This window comes from Glycine max, chromosome 10 (assembly GCF_000004515.6).
Source record: "Glycine max cultivar Williams 82 chromosome 10, Glycine_max_v4.0, whole genome shotgun sequence".
Taxonomy (NCBI): domain Eukaryota; kingdom Viridiplantae; phylum Streptophyta; class Magnoliopsida; order Fabales; family Fabaceae; genus Glycine; species Glycine max.
In genome coordinates this window covers 1,728,594-1,739,097 of record NC_038246.2, presented here as the reverse complement: position 1 = coordinate 1,739,097, position 10,504 = coordinate 1,728,594, and the positions used below count along the sequence as shown (strand labels likewise).

Here is a 10,504-nt window from a genome sequence, read left to right as displayed (position 1 = left end):
AATAAGAATTAGCAAGTGCATCAATCCGTCTAAGTAGTATTTTAAAACGATAAGATCGAGTGTCAAGTATATAGGGATTTTGATTGTACTCAAAGTTTATATATGTACAATTTTAAGCAATTAATGAATTAAATTTAATATTGATCGAATAATGATACAGAATGTAAAATTCAACATAAACAAAAATAATTAAACATAACACATTAAAGAGACAAAACACAAACACTTGGGGAAAAGTTGTCGGTTGAAGTAAAATTACGGAACGTGTTGAAACATTACCTACCAAAATTACTTTTGATGCAACATTAAAGATTTTTACTATTTAACGTTATTTCGATTATTACTTTCATCCGCTAACCTATCTTAACCATGATCTCTCATGTAAAAAAGCTAAAGTACCTAATTTCACTCCTAATTCCTTAAGAGCTACATCAAATAATTTGCTTTAAGAATAAAAATGCATAAATAAGACTAAATAATGTCATCCTATCCGTAGACATGGATTACTCAAATGTTCTTTTCAAGTTCTTAGGAGATAAACATTTTCTAATGCATAAACCCTATAACACTACATGAGTATGGATGATCAAATCATAAACATAATATTAAGCACAGAAAAGAAACAATAATATCCAAATAACATTAAATAGATAGTTAGAATCATTAAATAAAGAGTGTTTGATCGTTGAGCTCTCAACAATGAGTGGTTTAGTCTTCTCATTGTCATGAGAGACTTATTAATACAAAAAAGAAACACGAGGTCTGAAAGAAAATGGAAGAAGATGGAGGAAAGGATCCCTAAATGAGTGGGTTCTTCCTCTTTTCTCATGCCCTAGCTCCTTATTTAGGTCCCTCAAAGAACTGCTCTGATTTCTCTTTTTTTTTTTCTCCTTTAAAATGTAACACAATCATGTTTTTTGACATTGACTGTGCGTTAAGCCAACACATGCCCTTAAGCGCACATGCAAAATTCAGTTGACATAAGTGATCACGCGCTAAGTCGTCAGATGCACACTAAGCCACCAGATGTAAGCTAAGCCACCATATGCACGTTAAGCCGCCAAAGACGCACTAAGTTTGGCTTCCAAATTGTCTCCTCGCGCTGAGCGATTGTTGACACACTGAGTACACTGCTTTAGTTCTTCAATCTTCTCTCAGGTCTTTTGCTATGTAATTCTACAAAAAAAAATACAATAAAAAATATGGTAAATTAACTAACTTTAACATCTACTGAATAAAAACTCAAAAGAAGTTAAATTACTAATATTTTAACAAAAAAGAAGCAATAAAAGAGAGGAAAATTATATAATTACTATGTGATAGCAATAACTGAAGCGTTGAAGCCTTGAATCAGATTAATTTATTATTTTTGACTTATATATAAATTAATATGCAGATAACTAACATTTTTCCTACTTATATATAATTAAAGGTTCTTATTAAGGAATTAAAGATTTTTTGTTAAAAAATTATATGAGATTGTTTTAGTAATCATAAGAGAATATATGCTTAAAAAAAATTCCTTTTACTTTATAAAAAAAAATCCCTGTTACTTTTATTTTTAACTAGTATGAGTAGTATCATAAAAATAGACATTGATTAATTAGTATTCGCCATAATTCACTTCAATTAAAATGGAAAACAACAGTAAAGACAAAGCATTGTGACCACGTGGCTGATGCTTTGTTTCTATTCCTTGACTTTTGTCGGAATCTTCATCAGTTACTGGTGTAGTAGTCCAGTATCCAATATATTTGGACTTCAGGGATATGCTCATTGGCAAGTGGCAACGCTAACGCAGTTGAAATTCAAAACCCTAGCAAAATCCTGGGACCACATTTTCTGGCTCTACCTCCCATACCCATGCACAAATGTTTTGTCGTATTTGATTTTTTGAACTCCAGTGATTGCTGGGTTAATTTATGATTATGTGTTTTTGTGTGTCTATAATATATATTCTTCGAAATATACACAACAACAAGCAAGAAACTAGCTATTTTGCTTATTTATAGCTGGTATGAGTTGAAAATGAACGAGAACCTGAATATAATATACAAGTTAAAGCAATATAAGAACTACTTCTTGATGTATAAAAAGCATATTATATGTCTCGTATCTTATTTTAATTAACTTCCGCATGGGAAAGAAGTCCCCGAGAAAAATTGAAGTATAGGTTAAACTTTTTCTTTTTGATATATAATAAGTTTAAGGCTGTTGTCGCTATTTATTAATTAATTCTTCTAAAACCACGAAATATCAGTAATTAAACAAAAAATAAACTTCAATATATATTATTTGTACAAGATGCTCATCTATATTATTATAGAATTATTTGGCTCAAGTTGAAATGATTATTATAAAATTATATAGGCAAAATTATAAATTTGGTCCCCTAGTTTATCTCGGGTTTCGAATTTGGTCTCCCAATAATTTAATTCACATATTTGGTTCTCATATTTTATAAAATCGTGCAATGTTGATCCTCATGTCACAATTGAATATTAATCGTTAACAAGTGATGTTGATTGTCACGTGTCATGTTCTTATTAGATGATGGCTGTCATGTGTCATGTTGTGATTGGTCAATGAAAACAACAATTCATTCTATCTTTCATGGAGTTGACATTTAATCAGAACATGACACGTGACAATCATTATCCAATAAAAATATGACACGTGACAGACAATATCACTTGTTAACGGTCAACGTTCAATTGTGGCCTTAGGGGACCAACATTGCATGATTTTATCAAATAGAAGAATCAAATTTGTGAATTAAACTACTGAGGAACTAAATCCGAAACTGAAAATAAATTGAGGAACCAAAAATATAATTTTACCAAAATTATAGTTGATTATTCTACCAAATTTTTTGATTATTTAATAAGTCATTAAACATCACTCGGTCAATATGCATGTTATTAGTTGACAATAGAAATATATATATAGGAAAATTTATCCATTACTGATCATGCGAAAGTATGTGAATAAAATTTTACCTGTTGTAACGTGATAAGCTTTGTTTTTTCAACAAACAATTATAATGATTTTATATACATCATAGTCAAATTCAGAATCACATTTTCATAACTCTTTTATATATACAATGTTCCCATTTAAGTAAGGTTTTCCCCCCTTTAAAATACTCTGTTTTAATTTTTTACGGACATTTTTCTTACATGAAAATACTACGGACATATTTTAAAATGATAGAAGACAATGTTTTTTTATAACCTTCCTAACTAATTGATTCTTTTTTATATAAGAAAGAAACCATTGATTACATTTTTTTAGAAAAAATATTCTTATCTTTTTTATATTTTTATCGAGGGCTTAAATATCTTTTTAGTTCAACAAATTAAATTAACATTTTTTTCATTTTGATCTTTGTAAAAAAAATTTGTTTTAGTCCTTACAAGATATATTTATGTTATTTTTTCTCCTTAAAATATTTTAGACAATATTTTTTTTAATTTCAAAATATTTTTTATTATTCAAAATACTATCTAAAATACCTTAAGGATAAAAAATAAAATAATCTTTTTTACCAGAACTAAAATAAAATTACTTACAAGAGGACAAAAATAAAAAATACTAAATTATTGAGACGTTAAATCTTAATAAATATTTTTTTCAAAAAGTTAATTAAGAGGACTTTGTAACTTTCTCAATTTATTTATAACAAATATAACACTATTAAGAAAAAGAGGAATCACAACAAGACAAGACGCTAACAACATCGAAATCAAAATCTTCTTCTTTGCGCTTATCATTGTTGTTGTAACTCTCTCTTTCTGCTGATTATTCATGATGCACTGTTTAATGTGTTCTTTTAAAGTTCATATGTCATTCCCACTTTGACCATACGCTTATGAGGAATATCAAATACTTTATCACTTTGCCTCAAATTCTTCTTCAAGAAATTGTAAGCATAATCTATCAGAATCCTTTTCCATATGCCAGCTCCTTTGCTAGCAACCATCTCACTTTCACCAATCAAGTGAACAACACCTCCTCTCACTGCTTTTTCAACTGCTTCCACCTCTTGCACCACTCTCTCTTTATCACCACTATTTATTTTTTCTTCTGTTTTACCATCTTCTATCACTCTTTGGGACGCCAAAAATCCACAACCAATAAACTCCTTCAGCCTCTTAACCAACAAATGCTCAAAAGGCTCTTGCTCGATCATTGCGCACATTAGTGTATCAATATCTTGCAACACATCGAAACACATTGATTTCTTCGTGTTCCACTTGGCGAAATAGAAACCTCTCTTCTACAGGAATTTTGCTAATAGGCAATGATTTGATGGACACAAAGACAACCACAGAGTGAAGTGCAGGAATGTTTGTCACATAATGCTTGAAAATAGGTGGAAAGCCTTGTACAAGCTCAGAGTAGATTATGGAAGACCATGCATTCGAACTAAGTTTCTCCCAGTAACAATCTCCTTAAGCTTCTGTGGAGAAATCTTGTGATCCAATTCATAATAGTACTTCCTTCTATACACATCATTCCAAATGTACATGATTATCATTAGCACTACAGCAAAGGCAAGAGGAAGATACCCTCTTTATTTGAATTTGTATAGCACCGAGCTTAGGTAGATAAGTTCAACAGAACCAATAATAAGCACATAGCTGATAACAAAAAGTATGTGACTCTTCCATATCATGATCATGATTAGCACCAGCAAAGCAGATGTAAGTGTCATTACAAACACCACTGCTATCCCTTCATGCACAAATTTGTTAAGTGTCACTATATTGTGATGGTTTCGTAAGGCTAAAATGAATGAGTTTAATGTCTATGCACCAATAGTGTACAACAATTTTATATTGTCATCCAATCACAAATTATCATTTTAATTATTTTAAAATAATTATTTTTGAAAGTCAACAAACTTACCATACATATGTTAAATTGTGATTGAATGACTATGTAAAACTTTTTATACTGCTAGTACGTGCATAATCTTTTTTCTCAAAATTAATTGAGGGTTTAAGAGATTAACTTACCATAAGCTTTGACAATTTTTGTGGTACTTTTTAATCCAGCTGTGACTGCAACACATGCAATCATGAAAATGAAATTGATTTCGGGGACATAGACTTGTCCTTCATACTTGGCTGACTATCTTCACACAAGGAAAGCATCCTAGAGCGAGGGATTGTTGGATGATAGAGAAAGTCCCGAAGATCATGGCTTTAGAAGCAATGATGGATGCCATAATAGCAATAACAAACATTGGCCAATACAAAGGATCTGCAAAATATGAAGCCATCATTAAATTAGTCGCTATAATACAAACAATGATTGTCTAACTTACACCAAGTAAGAACAAGATTAAACAACTATACTAAATGATTGGTGCGATTTAAGATGATTGTATATTATCTTTTAAGTACATCGAGAATTGCACTAATCATTCACTGGTGAGATTGTTTAACCTTATTTTTAATTGGGATAAGTTAGATAATCTTGATATGGATTTGCTTTGTTTTCATTTTGGAATAAACAGGATTGACTATCTTGTACGATTATAGGTGGATCAAAAGGATTTAACTCAATTGGTTGAGCAGAATATGTTAGCTGTTGTAAATACATATTTTCGATTCCTACAGATTAAAAAAAATATGACTTTAGGTGATAAAATTGAATTACATGGTATGGACTTGTAGAAAGTGTCCAACTGGAACAAGTTCATTGTTTTTGCGAAGAAATGAGGCTTGTCCAGTGTAGGCAAGTATGAGAGCAGGGTATATTACAGAGCACATGCTTATCTGTATGAAGCGGACTGTGAAATGCCCAGCATCAGCAAATAGTGCTTCAGTTCCTGCAAGAAAAAAAAAATCTCATCAAGTCTAGAGTTATGGTGAACAAAAGACTAAGAATGATTAGGACTTGAGAGTTTACATGTATACTAAAAAACAAAATGTACCTGTTATGGCCAACACAACACCACCAAGTGAAATCAAAGCATCTTTCTTGTTCCTTCTAAAATAATCTACAATGTTTTTTAGATTTATTGCCTTGACAACTGTTGGATCATACTTGATAAAATTGTATACACCAATTCCTCCGATGAAGGCGAACCACACACAAATTATTGGAGCGAAGCTGTAACCTACTTTTATCAGTTCCGAATCTTTGAACCATGAAAAAGCATATCAGGATTGCTATACATATTCCAACAACCGCACCTATGCACAAAGAAAAGCATCTGAATGAATCATTACCATCCAATAACTATGCCATTCGTCAAAAGTGAAAACCAAATTATCTTAATTAGGTATAATTATTGTCATAGTTTCATCATTTTCATGCATCCCGAATTGCTGATATTAATTTTCAGTTTTGATTCTTCGGTGCCAAAGTTAAATATAGAGTAGTTTAATTCGATTGATTGAATAAGAATGCAAAGGTTGTTATAAAACTTCTTTGATCTTCGACTCTCACGAATAAATTTTTTTAAATATAAACAATGTTTGATGATCATACAAGTACTTAGAATTATCTATAAATTTAATGAATATAAAAATTGGTAATTGATAATTTGAGAAAATTTTACTAAAGTGAACAATAAAAAAAACTTCGAATAAGCCGATTTACAATTACGGCAGGAGTATTTGATTATAAAAATAGAGAAATTATTTTTTTTCTTGTTTCGCTAATAACGGTCCTTGTTTTATTACCGCATGATCCATCCAAACGACAGAAACAATTAAATACATCTTTGCTCAGTTTCTTGCGATTTTTCCTTTTGATTTCTTTCAATACTTCTACTTCTGTCATCTAGAAAAGAAAAAACAGAAATGTGAATGCAAAATTAGTATAAAAAAAGTTATTCTTCTATGAATGAGCAACAGTTAAAACAAGAGCACCGTTATTTAGTATGAAGCTTTGATGCACGAATGCATACGAAATACATGTGTTAATATAATATGGGTTAAAAGTTAAATTAGAAAGAAAAAAACCATGTTTAACATAGATCATGGTGAATTGGCTTATATATGTTTTCTTACAAAAACGAATTCGTACTCCAAAACATTTTTCTTAAAACTTGGGTTACAAGGTCAACTAATTTTTTCTCACCAAATAGACATATTATATTAAAGTAGTATCTTCTGTTATGATTCCATATATAATAAATATGGACATGAGAATTTAAACATTTAAACTCCTCGCCATCACATGCTCAATGAACATAATTATTGATCAATTATATGTTACACCGTATTGGTAAAAAAATGAAACTGTTTCACACGTGCATAAATAAATGAATTCAAATCACACATAATATGACGTTGCCAATGAGGCACATCTTGTGCTTTTTTGGTATTATTAATAAAATTTAATATTAGCTTACAAAAAAAAACACATAATATGACGTTGTACTGAATAATTTTGATAAAAACATCATGCTCTCAGAGTCTAATTAAAGTTTAAAACACCTGCACCACTTCAATCATTATATAATTATTCTTCTTTGCAATTTTATGAAGAAAAAAAATAGAAAATTTTAATTTTTGTGCTCTGCTAGGAGTGAGCAATAGAGGGTTCGAATCCACATTGGATTATAAAATTAATTTGATGATTAAAAAAAAGAAAATAAAAAAAATATTATGAGTTTGAAATCATCTCACTAACAGACCTACAAATTAATAATTAACCTTAATTTTTAAGGGGAAAAAAACAATAGAGGTGTTCGATTGAATTCGATCTTGAAAATAATAACTATCCAAATGGGCCTTCGGATAGAAGTGGATTCAAATTAGAAAATAAATTATGGGCACTACTATTCTCACCTTCAATACTGCTCTCTCAGCCTCATTTTTTTTTTCCAAAAAGAATGAAAGTCAAATTTACCCCTGCTTTCTCCTACACCCCCTCTACCTCCCCATTCTCATCACTCTCTTCTTACATAAATATTTATTTTCATATTCTTATTATATGGATCACTATAAACTGTATTACTGAATTGACATTATGAAGAAAGGTCATTTCATGACTGGAATTCGAAGTTTGGTGATGTTACCTTACCTCACATTTTATTTTTATATTAATTATTTGAAAGATAAATACCAAATCTAAACTAAATATAGTATTCTTACATTCACCAATACCATCTGCGTTGCACTGAATCTCATGCCTCTCTAGACATTAGACAAATTCCTTCGGCATGCTTTGATTGTTTCCTTGTACGCTTTGTTTATTGAAAATGCTTGCTATGAAGTGGACGTCAGTGTTACGTGGAGGTCAATAATCCGTAGTTGATTGCTCAGAGGAGCAGCTTCTGTCGATTGCAGTTTGACCCAGTGCACTGCATAGTGTGGAAAGGACTCAGCTTGAATAACATACCTTTGTAAAACCAGAAATAGCCTGTGACGTTAGAATATATAGACGAGAGTCTGCAATGATATCATGCTGGCGTTTCAGTATATAATTAGGATTCGTTAGTGATCTTAATATAAATAGAAACATTCAATTAAGTAGCGTCTTATAAATGTAAGCAGAAGTAATTATTTTTGTGGTGCAAGTACCTTGACAGAAGTGTGGAAATAATGGCTTAGTGGAGGAACCTCCTTCGTCTACATAATTTCCATGTCTTAAAGGGCTCGGACTGAAACTAATTGAGATGCATCAAACATCTTGGCTAATCATTATATTGTTTTAGAATAAATTACAAAAACCTAGCTCAAACTTCTCTTGAGATATTGATGAAATGACACACTATTTCTGGTATATATATATATATATCACACCTACATAGAAAATCTTAAATGTTCACCAAATATTACACACTATCCTCACTAATTAATGTAGTTTAATATTTTGACAAAAATGATTCATGTGCATCTCACATGACTTTTAATCATTTTTGTTTCTATTTCAAAAAAAAAATCATCATAGGAAAGATAACCTAATTCAAAACACTTAAGTACATGTCGTCTTAGGTTAAGGTGAAGACCTTTAATCTTTGTTCGGAGTACATATGTTTCGCCATCTTTATGGGTTGAGACTTTATGGTGAATCAAAATGCTCCACCATATCTCACATAATTATATTTATGTCAATCTGGCCTTCATGGGATGAGTTGTCATGATATGCTGAAAAATCCTATTGTATTTATGGGATCTCAATGTATTATCATATCGAGATTGCTTCTCTTTTTAAAGTATTATCGGTTTATTCTTGATCTGAGAGATCATATGGAAGGATCAGGATGTGATCCGATTTGGATGATATAAAGTCTCCTAATTTCAAGCACTAGTTGTGTAAAATCTCAAACGTTTGGGTCAGGATACAATCTGATTCAAAAGATATATAATCTCCTAATTTTAGACACTCAAATATAGGTCAGGATTTGATTTAGAAAGTATAATTTCCTATAAAAAAAAAACTCTTGCATAAATCTTTGTCCATGTATGATTTCACGAAAATAATATTTCAAAATTAATTAAGTCGGGAATAAAGTTACTTTTTATATTTAAGTCGTACTTAGTAGCAAGTTTAGATTCATAACTCTGTAATTTATAACATCCAATAAAAACAAAATTCTTCCTAAAAAAAAAAAATTCAAAACTGTAGCAAACTGATACACTAATATTAAAATTGTGCTTGCAGGAATTGAGTTAAAAATCCTATAATTTTTGTCTGAAATCATGCTCTGAAAGTTGTGTTTGACTGAAGAGCATCAGTAATTTTTTATTGGAAATTTTTTCCTCTCTCTATATATCATCTACAATCATCAGGTGCATCTCCTATTTTATTTGTTCTCTACATTTATAAAATTCTGAATTTACTTTTCCAATGCCATAAAATATGGTAGATCCGATTAATTCTACCTTTTCGATGCATGGTTGAAGCAGAGTAAATTGGCATGGCGGATAAAAAAATTATTTACATGATAACAAGTTGCATATTTTCTAAGATGCATATGTAGAAAATTCAGAAATAACGTACTCAAATTTTTGACAGGAAATAACCTACTCATTAAGGGGTATTAATTATTATAACTACTACGTAAGAGTAGCATTTCTAAAATAATAATTCTAACATTCACTACGGAGTACCTTTGCACTGGTGAATATAAAAGGAATAAGTAACATTATTATTTTTGGCTTGTCAGATTAAGTAACAGTATATATTGTATTGCAAAGTCAGTGGAAAACAGATTTGGGGACAGCACCTGACAATAAACGTCCAATTCCAAATCTGAAACAAGAGTTTTCACCTTGTTTTCACGCAAACGTTATCGATCGGTGAAATTATATTTTCAGCATAACGACAAATCCAAGCCTCCCCACACTCAAATCGCGCGCAGGCTTGGTGCCCAAGGCCACAGTGTCACACACCTCTTCATAAATGGACCTTGCATTGCATTGGTTTCATATCATACATGTCTCTCTCCCCTCGCTGGCCACAGCTGTAGTACTAGCTACTAGAATCGCTTTTATATAATCTGTGTCTGATAAAAAAAGACACACAAAAATTAAGA

At 30.8% G+C, this 10,504-nt stretch overlaps 1 long non-coding RNA gene across 1 annotated transcript; it reads right to left on the bottom strand.

Annotated features, from left to right (window-relative positions):
- Positions 1–3,585: 3,585 nt before the first annotated feature.
- Positions 3,586–5,832, bottom strand: LOC100795468 (uncharacterized). The gene is made up of 3 exons (XR_005886901.1): positions 5,668–5,832; positions 5,022–5,268; positions 3,586–4,737 (listed from the first exon to the last, which is right to left on the bottom strand). It is a non-coding gene; the product is annotated as an uncharacterized lncRNA (long non-coding RNA).
- Positions 5,833–10,504: the final 4,672 nt, after the last annotated feature.